We start from the raw sequence: 20,950 nt of genomic DNA on the forward strand, positions 1-20,950 counted from the left end.
GTTTCCGTATATTGGCCTCCGATGCGTTTTGGTGCAGGCACGTGGCTCTCGCCTGACGTAAGCAACTCTGACATATCGGGAGCTATCGTTCACTCAAGTGAGGGCTTCCGATATCTTTGTCCACCGTAGGATCAACTCCCGTGTCCTCCGCCGTCGATCTCCTAAAGGTGCACGGGCCTGCAGCAAATTAAATATTGTGTGGAGTATTAGACATTCCGTTGACCGCCGAAAGGAATTTGATGAATTTATTGCTGTTTGTTGAGAGTTGGTATATGATTTAAATTTCTGTTTACGACACATATGTTTTTGTTCTTTTTTATGTTTTTTGGTCATATACATAGGTTTAGATATATATAGAATATAGAGTAGTGCCTGCGCGCGGTGGTGTAAAGTTTTTTGCTGCAGCAAAAAGAAGGTTGACTTCCATGAAAGCCATGGTGATGCACAGCAGTGCATAATGTATAAATCAAAACCGTGGGAGCGCATATGAAATATATGCATGTTATTTTTACTGGTGGTGAAGCAAAGTGAAATACTGCAAATGGTGGAGTGGATGTTTTTTTAAGTTGACTTTTGTTTTTTTTTTGTAAGATGAAAATGCACAGCAGTGCGGGGAGTATGTAATTTTTATTACAACAGTAAAGTTTTGTTTTACAGCAGCCTGTAAAAGTTGTTTTTCACAGCAGTGAATATAAGAAGGATTTTACAGTGGTAAATCTTTGTATCAGGTTTTAATGAATAGAATGTTTTTTTTATGGTGAAATACTCTGTTCCTCAGTAATTTTTTTTTAAGTCTCTCTGTGCATAAAAGATCCTGGAGTCAAAGAACAGAGCATTGTCTCTGTGTTTAGTTTGAATCTTGGTTTTGGTATTTTCCCCATCCAAAAATACCCAACACTCACAAGGCTTCCTTGGTGGCAGGAATTCGTAGGTAAAAGTGTAGTTGCCCCCCACAACAATACTTCTACCGTCAGGAAGGATCTGGTTTGAAGCATACCATCGATCGTTCAGAAGCCCAGATCCAGGTTCACCAGCTGGATCAACCCAATCACATGTAGAAGTTTCACAAGGTACAAATTTACGAACGCTCATGTTTCCATCGCCCCATCCACCAGTGCTAACCAAAGTACCGTCCGCAGCAAAGGCTCCCGATGAACACCAAGTATCAGTCCTCAGCGTCAACGGTCTCACCTTGTTTGTAGCAATGTTGTATTCTATGGAGTGCGCTGAGCAATCATGATAACCGGCTGATTTACCTATGCAAATTCCATTTGCGAGGCTTATATTAGAATCACCAAAATCTGTGTAATCGTACATCACCACTGTACCCATAATGGTGGTGGCCATATGCATCGCCGACACACCTCCATTTTCAATCACCACTTCCCATCTCCCAGGGCCAGGGCTTACCGTATCACGGCCATCCGCCCTGCAAATATTGATTACCAGAATATACACCACAAATTGAATCCAAATGCAACACTTGGACTCCATGATATGATATCCATAAATCGGTATTGTTGTTGGTACGCTCTGCAAAGGCGAGTTCATGAGCTGAGTCTTTATAGAGAGGTGATGTCAAATGCATAGTTGTAAGTGGTCTCCACATTCCAGCCATAGTCATCGTGGATGTATCTGCTCTTTCAACGTGGCCAACCTCAATTAAAACTCACTCTTATTTCATTTCTGGCTGGATCACAGACCACAATAAACATGGCTAGACCAACTTGGAATGGAAAATATAAGCAAAATAGCATTTCCAGAACTCTATTTTCGGAATCACAATAAACTTCTCACATTTATATTTTAAGGTGACAATATTCTCACATTTACATTTTAAGGTGACAATAATATATTAAGGTGAGGAGTTGTTTTTAGTATAATTTTTTGGAATTTCTCCTGTAGAATTTGGCTGAAAAAAAATTGAGGTGGAATCTTGATTTGTGTTATTTAAACTGGCTTTTTGACTGTATATATGGATTCAACGCCCACCCTGAAAAGTGATTTCAATAAATTCCTGTAGGATTTTAGAGAAATTAGACGGGAAAATCCCACCAGAAAAGATTCCAAAAAGTCTCACTAAAAACAACTCATTAAGATTACAACAAACTTGTGGGGGAAATTGTGATATTAGTAAGTCTCACTAAAAACAACTCATTAAGATTACAACAAACTTGTGGGGCAAATTGTGATATTAGTTGTTTAAAGTGCGTTTTTTTAACTACATAAATGGATTCAACCCCTTGAATACTCGTCAAGCACCTACCTAGATTCTGTAGATTATACAACTCAAACTTCTAAATTTTAACAAATATATGCCATAATAATGGAAAATTTGACAAAAAAATATGCCTATGAAATCTCCAAAACTTAAAACAGGGAGACTAGGATTATATTTCTTATTTAAATATTCCACCAAAAACTAGGGAATTGCGTCATGTAAATGAAATAATTCCATCTAATTATTCTATGTTCTTCTTTTAACAGGACAGAAATGTGATATATTTATGAGTTTAAAAATACATATTGAATAACAAAAAAATTATAACATCATAAAGAATTGCATCAACAACAAAAAATTACCAAATTATATAAAACAAGTAAAATTGAGTAATATCATTAAATTCATTAATACAAATTAAAACATTATTGCCAAAATCCCATTTTCAAAAACATTAAATATCACTCACCTCAAGATATGTCGTGAAGTAAATTGTGAATATGTTATATGTTAAATTGTGGTTTTGTTTAATTATTGCACACAACTGTGAGCCGAGATTGTGATGTTTAGTTGTTTAAAATGTGCTTTTGACTAAACAAATGGATTCAACACCTTGAAAACTCCTCCATCGCCTAAATTGTGAAAGTTATGCAACTCAAACTTCAAAATTTTAAAAAATATCTTTCCTAATACAACTAAAATTGGCAGAAAATTATACCTATTAAATCTCCAAAACTTAAAATAGCTAAAATATGGATATATTTCTTATTTAAATATTCCAATATAAATTGGAAAATTTTGGTATATAAATTAAATAGCTTCATCTATGTTAAAAATGTGATCATTATTTGTATTTGAGTTTGAAAATAAATATTAAATAACAAAAAGTTATAATATCATAAAGAATAGTATCAACAACAAAAAGCACCAAAACAAGTAAATTGAATCTTTAAATTAAATATCATTAAATTCATTAATGCTAATTAAAACACCATTAAAAATCTTATTAAAGGATTGTTAATTTTTTAGTCTTTACATTAAAATATCAAACAACTCGGTTCACCAAATATAAGCAACTCAAAATGAAGTCTTGTATGCATACTATTCATGTCCATGACCATAAATGCTAACATCAATATCCATATAACAAACTTTAAATGAGAATGGTATATAATAAGGGATCTAATTCTTTATAATATTTCTCTTACACATGCTTGTTTGAAATGTATAGAATGAGATGTAATTTTGATGGAGTAGTCTTTAAGTGCGATTTTTTGGATTTTTGAGCATATTTTTGGGGAATCCCATAAAAAGTCACACTTAAAGAGTACTCAAATTTGAATTAAATGAATAATTTATATATTATGTTTATAACTAAATTTATAATGATTTTTTATTTACTAATGAATTATAAGGTTAGTGTATTGATTGTGTATTTTAATAAAATTATAAAAAATTGTGGAAATTTATTAAATATTAAAAAACAATTTTTTTACAATTGTAATGTGTGTGTGTGTGAGAGAGGGGTTTTCTTCTCCGAGGAAATATTGAAAATCTTAGTTTGGAAAATATGTGTGTGTGTATGTGTGTAAGGTTTTCTTCTCTTAGGAAATATTAAAATTCTTAAATTGGAAAATATTGTTACTTTATTATTAATCAAGATTTCAATAGAGTTCTAATTTTAATACTTTAAAAATGTTTAGAAAAAATTATAATGTTAAACTTTTCACACGATTTGCTATTAATTAGAATTGTAAATTAAAATGAGCTAAACAATCCAACAACATGGATAGCACATAGCCTACTAGGTATACTCTCCCTTGAGAAATACTATTTTATACATCCTATAATATCCAAATAAATGCACTTGAATTATAGTCCCTAATAAAATATGAACTAAGAAGGTCTATCCAATCTCATTCCAATAATCCATTCCCTCTCTTTAAGATATCTCTGTGCTCTAGCACTTGGGGTATCTTGAACGTTATAATCACTATATTTCTCTTTGAGTTTCAATGTTAATTTAGTTTCATATCTAATAAAATAGACAAACTATCTATGTAGAAGTGATTCCCAAGGAGTGAGCATGTCAATATAGATGGGGTTGGAATCCTCAGTGGGGAGGATAATATCACCTCCTCTCTAAGCTACACCCACTTGACAATTATTTTAAATGAACTTGATATTATTTCATTATTTACAAAAAATTTAATAAATTTTTATTAGTTATTAATTTGCTTTAAAATTCTAAAACTTCATTTACCTTAAAAATTCAAAAGATATCAACATATTAAATGAAATTTGTGTGTGTGTGCGTGTTTGTGTTTAAGAGTATATAATTTTAGAAAATTAATGTACTACACCCACATGTTATGACATAAATCTAGTGAGAGGAAAAAATCGAATTCCCAGGGTCAAAGCTTTACCTCTTAAGTAGCTCAAAAATGCATTCAAGTTGTTCTCTTGAGAATATTAAGATCTCTTATGGGGAATGAAATGGCCACACCAATAATTGAGTGGGAAAGTCTATGGTCATAAGTCAACGCAACTCTCTTAGTTGCAAAGAAGCGTGTCAAGTGGCCAAAAAATACAAAATGAAGAAATTGAAAGGAAATAAAGATAGGTTATCTATCCAAATTTCTATAGCGTTGGATCACCCTTTGTGATCTTGACCATTTGAATAATTAACCACATGTGGGCCATGCCCTAGCACTAGTGTGAACCAATGTTACGTGACCATGTAGCATTTTCATGTGATGCACACCACACTGTTTAAAAAATTGTATGAGTAACCCAATTAAATGGTTGATCAATGAATTCTATCAAAACAAGGACTAAGGGTTGACGATGGTACATCACATTTAACCAATATAACATTAAAAGAAGAGGTTGAGGGGCAGTTTACAATGATAACAACATAACATATAGGTATTTCATATAGAAATTGTGTAGTTTATGAGCCCAGTTGGCTGCGAGTCATATTTGCGCAATTTCTGGAGGGAAGACTGGTTCCCCTCTAGTATTGTGCAATTTCTTGAGGGAGTTGCTCAGCCAGCAGCTAGACCAACTCTATAGAAGCAGCCTCTGACAGGAGTGAACCAAGCTATCATGCAGAGGCTCGGAAGCTGCTAGAAAACCACTAAATCTCATGTACTTGATAGTGCAATACATGCTGTTGAGGATGGTTGGTAAGGAGGCTCCAAAACGAATCTAAGGAAAAATTTTGGAGGGTGGTTGTAGCCGCTACAACAGTGTGAAAATAGGGTGGTGGGGTTTACTTTTGCAACTAGACTAGCCTTTCCCTTTCATGACATTTAAATTAGCATTCACATTTAATTAATGGCATTTTCATTTCTATCGTTAGAATCAAGTTCATCTCCTTGCAATCACGATATGCTTTCATAAGAAATTATATTTGTAGTTAGTCGAAGGAGTGGTATTTGAATACCTTGATCTAATCTAACGACTGAGGAGGACATGAGTAGAACGTAACATGTTGTGCATATAGCACTATCACCTCTAAGTTTGTATGAACCCCAAGTTGATAATTTAGGTTGATAAGCATTGGGAGTTGCAACATCCTTGGTGCAATACCATAGCTCATCATTTTTTGGCACTGTTGTCAGGGAGGTGTTCAAGTAGGTGTTGTTTCTACATAGGAGTTACTTGCTTTTTGTTTTGCATTAGTCTAATTGGTTTGAAAGCTTCACGAAAAAAAAAAAGGAGAAAAAGAATTCAAGAAACATAGCTAGTTATTTCATGCCTCGTAGGAGTAGGGAAAATCAAGGGAAATTCTTACCAAAAACCCCCACCCCTTCAAGCAGTCAACCTGTATTCTTCTTTGGTGATTGTGAACTTTCCTCTCTCACTATAGGGGAATTAGAAAAGCCTCTAGGTGAGAAACCTGGAATTTTTTAGGAACCCATAGGGGAAGAAAAACATATCTCACCTACACAAACCATGGCTAAAAACAGATAAGATGAGATTTTCCCTATCAGGGAAACTAATGGGTAGGCCAAAATGAGTAATATAAGCCATGTTTCCCTTCCACATTTCCATGGCCTAACCTCTGGAGATCCTCACACCTTCGTGTTTGAATTTTTTGTTTTTTGTAGGACCTATGACTATGCCTTGGATGAACATAAGCTAAATTTATTTCCATCTACCCTCAAAGATGTACCCTTGCACTCATTCATGATTTACCTAAAGGCAACATCACTACCTAGGCCCAAATGAAACAAGCCTTCAATGACAAGTACACTGATTACTGCAGTTCCAAGGAAACAAAGGAGGAAATCTTTAGGATGACCCTAGGAACAAATGAATCCTTAGAGGACTATGAGGAAAGATTCCCACTCAATTATAGGAGGGCTAATTGTACCCTTGATCTCGAATCACTCAAGCTAGTTCTTCTATGGGGGATCAGGGAGGATGTAATGGAAACCCTCAACATGTTGTCTCGAGTCCAGACATCTCCTAATTTCTTTATGATGTCATCAAAACAATATATACGAATCACTCTAGGGTTGCTAGAAAAAAGGGTGGGTCTAGCCAAGGCTTGGTTAGTTCATCTCCCTTTACATCAGCCCTCAAACATGGGATAGGAAGTATGTTGGAGGATTTTAAGAGTGGCATGTTGCATACGTTTCCCCTACAGATGGATACAACGCAAATTAAAAGGAACCAAGAGGAAGGAGAAAGGGCACTAGGTATCTTCTACCCTAGATGCACTGAGAGACACCCTAGGAATGAGTGCCCACTGAATGTCAAAGAAGTCTACTTTGTTTGTAAAGAAAATCATGCAATAGAAGAACGTCTCTCTATGATAGGCCTGAAGGCTATATACCAAGGGGAAAAAGGTGGTTCAGAGAAACTCTGCTTTATTAACCAGAGGAGGCCTTAAGGTCCTCCACCATATTAGCAGGGAATGCAAGGTGTGCACTATCCTCATTAAAATCCGAATAAGAATGCACCTTTCCAGCCTTGGTTGCCTTCCACTCATCCATCATGGCCCACACCTCCTCCTTGGCCTTATACTCCTCAACATCCTCCTTGTCCTATTAACCCTCCTTTCCAACCATATCCACCACAATATTCCCAATGGAGAAACCTCTCACCAGGGTGGAGGCCTCAAACAACCCAAACTCCTGCTCTACTACCTCCACCTCAACCTCAACCATAGCTCCCTCACCATACCCCACTTAAGAAACCTCAAATGCTTTCTCAACCCAATCTGAACCTGAACAATAAGTAGGAACAATAGGTTTATAGTGGGGAGACATCCTAGCATGCTTATGTTGTGGAAATCCAAGAGATCAACCTTCCTTCTCGGAAGGTGATCCTAGATAATCACCCACATTTTCCACATAGAGAGATTGAAGAGAATGAATAGACTGCCCCTCAAGCCAATGCACCTCCTTACCATGAATGGTTGGTCCACCCTAAACAACACGCCCTAGAAGAGGCTTAACTTCGGGGAGAATTGAAGAACTTGTGTGTAAAAATACCCCTTATCCAAGCCATCAAAGATGTCCCCGTTTACAACAAGCTTATCAAGGAAGAGTGTTTCAAAATACCTGGGAGAAGAAGAATAGATACCCCACTATCCATTTTGTTGGACAATTTTTTGACCTAATGCTTGGGAGGGTAATCTCCCCAAAGTACTTGGATAATGGTAGCCCAGTATTTCTTGTGCACATTGATGGCATTATGGTCCCTAATACCTTGATTGACCTTGGGGCTGTAATCAATGTGATGACTAGGGAAACCATTCTCGAGCTCAACGTCCAAGGGGGCTTGAGGAAGACTACTATGATATTGTGTAACAACCCTCATGAAAATTCCATGTAATAAGGTATATAAAGGAAAGAATAAGACCATGGGCAAGGGACACCTATTCCAAGATTAATGTTAGGTAGGACACCTTGGTGTGGGTGTTCAGTCAGTTTACTATGGGAAAGGAGATTGCATTTTATTATGGCAAAGGAGATTGGAAAAGGCAAAGGAAAAGGCAAAGGCAAAGGCAAAGGCAAAGGCATTAAAAGGAAAAAAGGAATTTTGGCACATTTGTTTATGAAAAGAAATGAAATTAGGAGAAAAGTGAGGTAAAAGGTCATAGGTTGCATGTGACGAGGAAATTGAATGACAATGATGGAAATTGAAGAAAATAGAGTACTCATTGGTAAAAGGGCTTATGAGGATTAGTTGGAAACATCTTGGTCAATGTAAACACTTAGCTCAAGTATTTGCTTAGGTTTTAGAGAAAGGAAAGGAAAGGAAGGAAAGCAAGGATCAAGGAAGAAGAGCAAGATCAGGGAGCTTCATCAGGAATACTTGCAGGTAGCATATTTCATGTGTGATTTCCTAGTTGGTTTGGACATGCATGGCTTTTCATGTTGGTGTATGGTTCTCTTGTTGTCGGTGGCATGGTTTTTCCAGGTTATGACAGTGGTTTTCAGCCTAGCCTCGCCTTTTTCCTCATGCCATGGTGTTGGGATATTTTTTTTTCGGTTTGGATCTTTGGTTTTTCGGATAAATTTCAGAATTTCGGGCGGAGGTGGTCTCAAGGTTCATTCCCAAAGGCCTAGGAATCCCTTGATCTGTTTTGGAAGGGTACATGGTAAACTCTGAGGGAGGAATCTCAGTTTATGACCTAATGATCCGGTTTAGATTGTGGTAAAGCCTGAGACACTGGTCTCAGTTTAGGGCCAAGTGATCCATGGTTGGATTGCTGTAAAGCCTGAGAGGCAAGGAGTCAAAAATTCCTCAAGGATAGTGATGGAGTCCAGATGGAATTCATGGTTCGGTTCAGTTATGATCGGAGCACCAGTTTAGGTGTGATCACGATTTGATGAGGGTGGAGGTGGTTTAACCTTTGGATTCACTTGGTTGTTTTTGGATTGGTTTTCCTATGAGATCCCACATTCACATTTGGAATATGGCATGGGGGTGTTTGGCTAAAAGAAATATTTGGTTCACCAATATCTACAGTCGGGTGGTACATGGAAGTACTGAACCTTTTCAGACTTTTATATTATTAATGAAAGCTAAGTTCTCTTACTTTTTCACTTGTTTATATGTGGATTTAAAGGATGTCATATCTTTGATATTTACATGGTTTTATGCTCGTTATAAGCATGGTTAATTGGTTGATTCATTTAATGGTTATTTCATGTATTTAATTTTGAATGTTAAAATGATGGATGCAAGACCTAATTGATGTTATAATAGTTCAATGGAGACGTTGGTGATCCTTCCGGCCATGGTTCATAAGTGCTTTTAGTCATTCATGCTTTGTCTTGTATCCTAAACCTGTAGGTTGCATTGATTCCAAGTGTTTGACAGAATGTCAATCCCAGTTGGGGATGGTTAGGCTTAGTCCTGAGTTTTATTTCTCAGTTTTTTTATCTTTGTCATCATGTCTTCGGTGGTTTCTAAAAGTTACACAAATTCTGGGGAGTGGCCGAAATTCTGGGCCAGAAAAGTGCCTTGATTTCAAGGGATGTTGGCACAGGTCCGCTGGGAAAAGTCCTTGGATGGTGGCTTGTAGGCCTGTGAAAGTGTCAAGAGGTCCCTAGATGCTATCATGCCCATAGCATGAGAGCGTCCAAATGTTTAGAGGTCTAAAAGGTCAGTGGGACCTAGGGGCAATATGCTTGAGTGGCTGGGATGTCCCCTGGGGGTATTGCTGCTGGTGTGGAAGGTATGGTTGATTTGTTTCCGTCGATTCCATTTCTTTAAGGTCACCAAGGAGGTTGAATCCCTTATAGTTACCTCTCTCGTCACACGTTTACCACGGTTGGACAGTTACTTGGGTAGATTTGGGAGGAGGCCGATTACATACTTCAACTTGCAGATAGATCCATAATAGCTCCCGAGGGATTTATTGACGATGTAATGGTCTGAATTGACTCATGGGAGTATCCCATTGATTTCCTTATCCTGCATCCCAAAACCAAATTTAATGGTTATCCTATCATCTTAGGAAGACCTTGGTTGGCCACTTAAGATGCCTCAATAATTGTAGGGTTGGGAACATGACCATAAAGAATGGGCATCCATCAAAAAAACTTGTGATGTGCCCTCCTGCTCAACCTTCTATTGAGCATGACTTGCCCTAATGGTTAGAGGATGAGGAAGAAGGATAACTTTATGACACATCCCCCTACCCAGTCTACACACTAGACACTGTTATAGGGGTAGGGAAACCTAATGAATATGAACTTATTGAACTACATTAGTATTTATTTCTTCAAAAAAAAGTATTTATATTTCTAGAAAGTGGACTTGTGACAATCCCCTTGTACAGTAATCCTCACCATCCAAATAATCAACCGCATTGGGTCCACGTGCTAGTCGTGGTGTGAACCACTATTACAAGACCATGTAGCATGGTCACATGACACACACCAAGCTTTTTAACTAATCACATGAGTCCCCCAATTGAATTATTGATCCATGAATTCCATGAAAACAAGAACTAAGGGTTGAGGAAGGTACATCACATTTGACCAAGTTAGCATTGAAGTTAGAGGTTGAGGGGTGGTTTACTATGATAATTGCATGTCATATAATTATTTTGAAATAGTAATAATAATATATGCCAAGGATAATGTTTTTAACCTAATTCGAGAAAGAAAGATAAGTGAGCTAAGGGTGGAAAAAATAGTAATTTATTTTTAGTGCATAAACAAAATTATGAGTATGCAAAGCAAGGAGGTAACATAAATGGGTATGATACCATGGAGAAGCTTAATGCCATGGGAAAAATATATAAAGTATGGGAAAGAAAAAGGAGAGACTTAGATACACCATAAGTATATAAGATATAGTACAATTAATTTATTATTCATAAAGCCTAAGTCCCTTATGTTAAATTATATTGGAACAAAAGGGTACAAGTATCACATGTGGCATTTAGGAAGGGTGTTATATGTTAACCAATAAAATCGAGATGGATCCCTATAGTATGATCGGGTTGACCAAGAAGTTATGCCTTGAACGAGTATGGTGTTGTGTCTAGACTAGTGAGCAAGGGACCATCTAGAATTCTCTTTTCACTAGCTATGGAAAATGTAAATTGTGTTAGAGAAAAAATGTTTTGAAATGAGATGTATGATGAGGTAAAACCTTAGATTCATATAATGAGTATTTTTGAATTTATTGCAAAAAGAAAGAAAAAAATAGTTGAGTAAATTGAGGTACATTACACTTTGGCAATTTTTGGCCAATGGATCTCCACTGGGGATTGATTGATTGAACTGTGCATATAAAGGTGGAAGGATTTTGGTATAATGGATTGGCTAGGCAATCCATAGATTTTTTTTTGTTATAATAATGTGTTGTAATCACTAGCTTGATGGCTTGATCTATGTAGTCCACCTAATCCTAGTTCTCTAAGCTATTCAATGAGTTGAATACAATATTGGAAAAAAAATAAATCTCTTAAACATTGGAAAATGACAATCTAGATTCTAGTGAAGAAAAATAAAGCATGAAACAATTAGACTACATCATTAATTATAATAATATTTTATTAGATATTTTTATTATTAGAGTAATCTAAGTGTTTAGTTGATCGTTAACAATAATTGTTTATTTAATATTATAATTTACCATTATAAACAATAAAAATAAATTTATCTTATAATATTATATAATTTTACAAGTGCTTAAAAACTCACTCGTAAATGTGTTTATTAAATTTTGCTAATGTTATATTTACTTGTGTCAAATAGACAATTTGGTTTTAATTGAAAAAATATATAATCAAATTAATTATACAATTTTTTGGATAATAAAGGTAAATAAGGTATTGTAATTAATTAATTTTATATTATATGATTTTAATCTCAAATTTTATTGTTAAAAAAATTAATTATTTTAAATTTATAAATTTGTGATTCATAATAGTAGGTTGAGTTTTAAAATTATAACATGTGTTTTTTTAAGTTTAAATTATAATATTTTTTAATCAAATTTAAAATAATGATAATTATATCTTGATACTTAATACACATCAATATGATGGATACTTTATTAGCATTAATGAGAGTGGATTAGTTTTAAAAGAATAAATATATAATTAACACTTTAAACATCCTCGTCTTTTTACATTTAACATCACACTTTCTATAATAACAATCTAACATGACACTTTATATAATAATATCCTTTACTTTATATAACAATTTTGAAAAGAAACGCTTAGTAACAAATTTCAAATTTCTTTACATGAAAAAAGAAAAAAAAGACCCAGAATTTTATTGCCTTTTCACTACATTGGTGAAAGAAATGCACAATTTTCAAAAGAAACCCTTTATAACAATTTTCAAATTTCATCCCTAAAACTTTTATTGCTTTTTCACTTTTATTGCTTTTTCACTACATTGGTGAAAAAAATGTACAATTTTGATTCAAAAATTTCAAATTTCTTCCGCACAGAAAGAAAAAAAACCCAAAACTTTTATTGCTCTGAAATGTACGAGAGCTTACCATTGCAGCGCTCACTCAGTACAGTAGAGTAGGGTAGAGTACAGTACGTCTGAGGAGATTATTGAGAATGTCAAAGCGGAAGGATGAGTCTAATTAGAAGACAAATGAATCCAAGTGGCAGCGCTGGGTATTCCACTGTTGAGCACGAATAACATGTAGTACCTGTGAGAATAATGTAGAAATAGAATTAGTTATGAATTGGTTGAACAGAATTAGTTATGAATTAGTTAGGAATTGGTTGCCAGAATTAGTTGAGAGGTTCATGTATAAATGTGATGTAATTGAGCAAATGAATTAATGAAATTTGTGTGAGCTTTGTCTCACTTTTGCTGGTGTGTCTGTTTTGTTATAGTTTGTAATTTGGTATCAGAGCAACAGGCAAGAGGATTGTGGTGCTGTATTTGTTTGCGCTGCTATGCATGTGAGGCCACTGAGTCAGGCTGAGTTTTTGCAGCGTTGAAGTCTTAACTATATTGCTGCTCCAAGTGCTGGTGCTGTCGAGAAGCAAGACAGTGAGGAGTGCTGTTGAGAACCGTTTGGTGTGCTACTAGGCTGTCGAGAAGCGAGACAGTGAGGAGTGCTGACGAGTGCAGTTCCGGAGGCGTTGTGCAGTTTGACGCTGTGGTGTTGGAACCTGGTGGAGGACGTCAATACTGGTACCCGTGTTGGCGTGGTGGAGGTAATTCTTTGCAGAAACCGTTGAGCGTGCAGAAATCGTTGTGTCGTTGTGCGTGGAGGTCTGGAGGTAATCTCAGAAACTGAACTGTTGTGCCGTGGTTTCATAGCATCTGTGATTCTTTGCAGAAACTGTTGTGTTCTTTGCAGAAACTGTTGTGCCGTGGTCATATTTATTTTTTTTCAGTCGGCCCGGTCTTCGTTGGTTTGTTATAATTTGTATACCTTTGACGTCAGTGAGGCCTGCAGTAGCATTTCTTAGGCAAGGCCTGCGATATTCTCATAATTTGCCTGGTTTTATTTGTATACCTTTGTTCTCATAATTTGCAGAGTGAGGCCTGCAGTAGAATTTCTCAGGCAGTGAGGCCTGCGATATTCTCATAATTTGCAGAGTTTTTTTCTAACCAGTTTTCAACTTTAAGAAGCTTGTGGGTTTTTTGTTTGAATTTGGTCATTGGTGGAGAGATGGCTAATCCTCTTGCAGATTCATATTTAAATGAGTCTTCAAGACTTGATGGCGAAAATTATGTCAATTGGAAATTTAAGATCACAATGGTATTGGAGGCATACAATCTCTGGGCGATTGTCAAAGGTGACGAGACCAAGCCTCAACCTCCTACTAATACTCAAGATTGGGAGAAGCGTGAAATGAAAGCACGGGTGCTGCTACGCATGTCAGTAAAGGACAATATTATTCCTCACATTCGGGACTGTGAAACTTCGAAGGCGACATGGGACACTCTTAAAAGTTTGTATGAGACTACTAATGCAAATCGTATTTTATTTTTAAAAACAAAGCTGCTATCTATCAAAATGGATGCCAATGAAAGCATTAGTAACTTTCTTTCTCGAATTAAAGATTTCAGTGATAAGCTTGGTGATATTGGTGAAAAGGTTTCTAGTACAGATTTGGTAACTGTTGCGTTAAAGGGGTTAGTCCCCGACTATAAAGTCTTTATTTCAGCTCTCTCCGCTAGACCGACACCTCCTACATTTGAAGAATTGGCTGGAATACTTCTTCAAGAAGAAGAGCGCATGAAAACTTTTGAACTGGAGTCAAATAGTTCTGATTTGGCTTTGACTGCAAGAGGCCAAAAACCATTCCGAGGGAGACCATGGGACAGAAACAGAGGCCGTTTTCAAGCAAAGCAGAAAGGTATGGCACCTCCTGATTCTTATGTTAAAAGGAACATTGTATGTCATTATTGTGGAAAACCTGGACATCTGGCAAAAGATTGCTATAGGAGAAAGAATAATGAATCAAATCAAAGACATAACAGGCATAATGGAAACTACATAAACAAAGACACCTCAGTGAATGATGGATTTAAAAATCTTAAGTTATTTCTTTCTGATGCTGCATTGTCTGCTGAAACTGATGATGAGAATACTTGGTTTATAGATTCTGGTGCATCGGCACACATGACTTGTAATAAAGAATGGTATGATAAATATTATGAGAAATCTGATGGTACACACATTTACCTAGGAGATGATAGGTCACTTAAAGTTCAAGGCTATGGCATAGTAAATGTGTACTTACCTAATGGACAAATGCGACAGATTCATAATGTGATGTATGTCCCTGCTCTTAAAAAGAATTTGCTATCTGTTTCCGCTATTACTGATAATCATTTAAAAGTAGAATTTGGTAAATTGGGGTGTATAGTGAAAGATGTTCAGGACCACTACAAGGTTGTTTCTACAGGTACCAGGGTTGGAGGATTATACAGATTGGATGTGACAGTCAAGCGCCATGTTGCATTGACATCTCAAGAGACATCGACAACAGAATTATGGCATCATAGGTATGGGCACCTCAATTACAATGATTTATCGTTGTTACAAAGGAAATCAATGGTTGAAGGTCTTCCTGTTATGAAGTGTGAACATTTACCATGTGAAGCTTGTGCACTTGGTAAGCAACATAGAGAAGAGTTTCCTGTTCATACTGAGAAACGAAAGTATGATATACTTGAATTAATTCACACTGATGTATGTGGCCCTATGCAAACTAGGTCCCTTGGTGGTGCTACATACTTTGTTATTTTTATTGATGATAGATCTAGATATACCTGGGTCTATTTCATTAGAAGGAAAAGTGACATATTTGAGTATTTTAAAGAGTTTCGAAATATGGTTGAAAAACAAACAGGAAAGTGCATTAAAATACTCAGATCTGATCAAGGGGGTGAATATAAATCAAGAGCATTTAACACCTATTGTAAATCTAATGGAATTCAACAACAGTTCACAGTGCCACATACCCCTCAGCAAAATGGTGTTGCTGAGCGATGGAATAGAACCTTGGTGGAATCTGCTCGTAGTATGCTGCAAGGTAAGAACATCTCTAATGGTTTCTGGGCAGAAGCCATTAACACTGCTGTTTATCTGAAGAATCGATGTCCCACTAAGAAATTAGTTTTTCAAACTCCTTTTGAGGTTCTTTATGGTTATAAACCTGATGTGAGTCATTTCAAAGTCTTTGGATGTACTGCTTTTGCTCATATTCCTGAAGCTAACAGAAGAAAACTTGATGCCAAGTCCATCAAGTGTATTTTCATTGGATATTGTACGGATCAGAAAGCCTATAAATTGTTTGATCCAAGTTTCCATAAACTATTTGCAAGTCGTGATGTATTGTTTCATGAGCAGACTGATAAAAGTAATACAAAGGATGATACATGGCATATTTCTAATGATGCACATATCAAGCTTGATACTTTGATTAAGCAGGAACAGGAACAGGTCCAGGTACAGGTACAGGATCAGGATGATAGCAGCAGTATGAGCACATCTAGCAGCAGTGAGTTATCACAAGGGGGTGATACACCTCAAAGCCAACGAATCATGGATGAAACACCCACACCAAGAAGGTCGTCCCGACAGACTCGGCTTCCTGAAAGGTATAGAGACTATGCCTTAATGTCTAATATAATGAATGTTGAAGAACCAATTGATTATGAGCAGGCTAAACAACATGAACCATGGATTAATGCTATGAATGATGAGTATGCTTCTATTATGAAAAATCAAACATGGGAATTAGTGGAACTTCCTGAAAATAAAGTTCCAATTGGAAGCAAATGGTTGTATAAAACAAAATTTAAAGCAGATGGTACAATTGATAAATTTAAGGCAAGATTAGTAGCAAAAGGATATGCTCAACATGAGGGCATTGATTATGAAGACACTTTTGCACCAGTAGCTAAGTTGAATACAATTAGATTACTGATTGCCTTAGCCACAAAACATAATTGGAATATACATCAAATGGATGTCAAATCTGCTTTTCTAAATGGTGATTTACAGGAAGAAGTTTATTTGGTTCAACTTGAAGGGTTTGTCAAACAGGGACAGGAGCATCTGGTTTGCAGGTTAAGAAAGGCATTGTATGGTTTGAAACAGGCACCAAGATCATGGTATGTAAAGATTGATACTTTCTTTCTTCAGAATGGATTTGTGAAAAGCAAAAATGATCCTAACTTGTATGTTAAGAAAGATGACAAAGGAAATGTTGCTTTAATATCTTTGTATGTGGATGATCTCATTATAACAGGCAGTGCTCACAAGTTAATTGAAGAAATTAAAGTTCAGTTGTCACAGGTTTTTGAAATGAAAGATTTGGGTGAAATGCATTACTGTTTAGGCATTGAGGTATGGAGAGAAACTGGTAAAACTTTGATCACTCAAAGCAAATATACAAAGGAGATTCTTAAAAAGTTCAATATGACAGATTGTAAAGCTATGTCAACTCCCTTAGAACAGAATGCAAAGTTGTACAAAGAAGATGGTTCGAAAGAGGCAGATGGAACATTATATCGTCAGTTAGTGGGAAGTTTGAACTATCTCACCACTACCAGGCCAGACATTGCATACTCAGTCAGTATCCTTAGTCAATTCATGGCTAAGCCTTCAGGAAATCACTGGAATGCTGCAAAGAAAGTTCTCCGATACTTAAAGGGAACAGTGAATCTTGGTATTATGTATACTGATGTATCTGATGTTGTACTGACAGGTTTTTCTGATTCAGATTGGGCAGGAAATCCAGATGACAGACGATCTACCTCTGGCTATGCATTTCATATTGGATCAGGGGTCGTATCTTGGAGTAGTAAGAAACAGCCAACTGTTTCGCTATCTTCAACAGAATCTGAGTACAAAGCTTTGACCAATGCCACCTGTGAAGCTATTTGGTTGCGGAGAATTCTTGAGGATCTTGAAGAAGTGCAAAGTGGTGCAACATGTATCAATTGTGATAATCAGAGTGCTATCAAATTAGCACATAATCCAGTTTACCATGCTAGAACAAAACACGTTGAGTTACAGTACCACTTTGTACGTGAGAAAATTATGTCAAAAGAAATTGGATTGATATTTTGTAACACCAAGGATAATGTGGCTGATATATTTACTAAGCCCCTTGGTAAAATCAAATTTGAAGTTTTTAGAAGTCATTTAGGTATTGTAGAAAATCCATTTCTCCATTAAGGGAGGATGTGAGAATAATGTAGAAATAGAATTAGTTATGAATTGGTTGAACAGAATTAGTTATGAATTAGTTAGGAATTGGTTGCCAGAATTAGTTGAGAGGTTCATGTATAAATGTGATGTAATTGAGCAAATGAATTAATGAAATTTGTGTGAGCTTTGTCTCACTTTTGCTGGTGTGTCTGTTTTGTTATAGTTTGTAATTGTACCCAGGCGGTGCTGCAACAGGTGTGGGAGGTGCCGTTACTAGGGCACTATAAATATTCTGCCCCGCTCCTCCTACTAATTCTAATTGTGGGGTGGCAGATGCAAGCAGAAGCAATCTCTGATGCATGGAGAAAGAGTGAGTAGTGAAGGTTGGAGGATAAATGTTGAACTGAATGGAAATGTTATGATGATTATTTGCAGCGAATTGAACCTTGAAGCTACCGCCATAAGTGACCGAAGCAGGCAGCACAGAAATGATGGTGGGCTTCAGGGAAGATTCGTCTAAGTAATAAGGACTGTATGCTTGCAGACGAAGCTCTGTGGGAAACATAACGGTGAAATTATAATTTTTGTTGGGGTTGGAACCTCCCACAAAAATCCTACCATCAGGCAATACAATTGCAGTGGAATGATACATTCTTGGAACAGTGGAACTTGCGAGTACTGAGAAGCGCTGCCCTGGCAATGCATTAGGTCTGTATAAATAAGGAGCAAGAGCTGGATTGGTTGCTTGCCCATAACCTGCACATCCCTTCTCCGCTCCATTGATAATCAGAATTTCACCGGTGGGAAGAAGCATCATATCTCCCAGAACTCTGGGAGCAGGCATGTTCTCCATTGCCCAATCGGCATTGGGATCTGTGATAACCATTCTTCCACAGCTCTGGAGCGCGTCAATGAAAATCCCTGCAAGTGACAAATTGTAACTGTCAACAGGAGCACCACCGCAGATCATAATTTCTGTCCTCCGAAATGCATCAGATGCGGACAGTGGCAACATCACAGATGAGGCGGTGGTGGGGTAATTTCTTGGGCCATCTGGGATTCTTGGAAAATGCCTGACCACAACATTTCTTTGGTAATCAAGCAAGATGGAATCACGGTTGGCCAAGATGAAGAGATTTCCATCGGATGAGAGATGAAGAAAAGGATAGAGATTGTACAGGCTCTGCAGATTTTGGGACACATAGGTGTCTTCTAGAAACGTCAGATTGTAAACTCCCTCACCAGGCTTCCTTGGTGGCAGGAATTCGTAGGTAAAAGCGTAGTTGCCCCCACAACAATACTTCTACCATCAGGAAGGATCTGGTTTGAAGCATACCATCGATCGTTCAGAAGCCCAGATCTAGGTTCACCAGCTGGATCAACCCAATCACATGTAGAAGTTTCACAAGGTACAAATTTACGAACGCTCATGTTTCCATCGCCCCATCCACCAGTGCTAACCAAAGTATCGTCCGCAGCAAAGGCTCCCGATGAACACCAAGTATCAGTCCTCAGCGTCAATGGTCTCACCTTGTTTGTAGCAATGTTGTATTCTATGGAGTGCGCTGAGCAATCATGATAACCGGCTGATTTACCTATGCAAATTCCATTTGCGAGGCTTATATTAGAATCACCAAAATCTGTGTAATCGTACATCACCACTGTACCCATAATGGTGGTGGCCATATGCATCGCCGACACACCTCCATTTTCAATCACCACTTCCCATCTCCCAGGGCCAGGGGTTACCGTATCACGGCCATCCGCCCTGCAAATATTGATTACCAGAATATACACCCCAAATTGAATCCAAATGCAACACTTGGACTCCATGATATGATATCCAGAAATCGATATTGCTGTTGGTACGCTTTGCAAAGGCGAGTTCATGAGCTGAGTTTTTATAGAGAGGTGATGTCAAATGCATAGTTGTAAGTGGTCTCCACATTCCAGCCATAGTCATCGTGGATGTATCTGCTCTTTCAACGTGGCCAACCTCAATTAAAACTCACTCTTATTTCATTTCTGGCTGGATCAAAGACCACAATAAACATGGCTAGACCAACTTGGAATGGAAGATATAAGAAAAATAGCATTTCCAGAACTCTATTTTCGGAATCACAATAAACTTCTCACATTTATATTTTAAGGTGACAATATTCTCACATTTATATTTTAAGGTGACAATAATATATTAAGGTGAGGAGTTGTTTTTAGTAGAATTTTTTGGAATTTCTCTTGTAGAATTTGGCTGAAAAAAAATTGAGGTGGAATCTTGATTTGTGTTATTTAAACTCGCTTCCACCCTGAAAAGTGATTTCAATAAATTCCTGCAGGATTTTAGAGAAATTAGACGGGAAAATCACACCAGAAAAGATTCCAAAAAGTCTCACTAAAAACAACTCATTAAGATTACAACAAACTTGTGGGGGAAATTGTGATATTAGTAAGTCTCACTAAAAACAACTCATTAAGATTACAACAAACTTGTGGGGCAAATTGTGATATTAGTTGTTTAAAGTGCGTTTTTTTAACTACATAAATGGATTCAGCCCCTTTAATACTCCTTAGGCACCTACTTCTGTAGATTATACAACTCAAACTTCTAAATTTTAACAAATATATGCCATAATAATGGAAAATTTGACAAAAATATATGCCTATGAAATCTCCAAAACTTAAAACAGGGAGACTAGGATTATATTTCTTATTTAAATATTCCACCAAAAACTAGGGAATTGCATCATGTAAATGAAATAATTCCATCTAATTATTCTATGTTCTTCTTTTAACGGGACAGAAATGTGATATATTTATGAGTTTAAAAATACATATTGAATAACAAAAAAATTATAACATCATAAAGAATTGCATCAACAACAAAAAATTACCAAATTATATAAAACAAGTAAAATTGAGTAATATCATTAAATTCATTAATACAAATTAAAACATTATTGCCAAAATCCCATTTTCAAAAACATTAAATATCACTCACCTCAAGATATATCCTGAAGTAAATGGTGAATATGTTATATGTTAAATTGTGGTTTTGTTTAATTATTGCACACAACTGTGAGTCGAGATTGTGATGTT

The 20,950-nt window shown here is 36.5% G+C and overlaps 1 pseudogene; it reads right to left on the minus strand.

Annotated features, from left to right (window-relative positions):
- Positions 1-18,071: 18,071 nt before the first annotated feature.
- On the minus strand, positions 18,072-18,869 carry LOC149225045 (aldehyde oxidase GLOX1 pseudogene; annotated as a pseudogene).
- Between the last annotated feature and the right edge of the window lie 2,081 nt (positions 18,870-20,950).

The sequence above is a fragment of the Pinus tabuliformis genome, chromosome Q, assembly GCF_031772625.1.
Source record: "Pinus tabuliformis cultivar Carrire ecotype Pingquan chromosome Q, CPIR1, whole genome shotgun sequence".
Taxonomy (NCBI): domain Eukaryota; kingdom Viridiplantae; phylum Streptophyta; class Pinopsida; order Pinales; family Pinaceae; genus Pinus; species Pinus tabuliformis.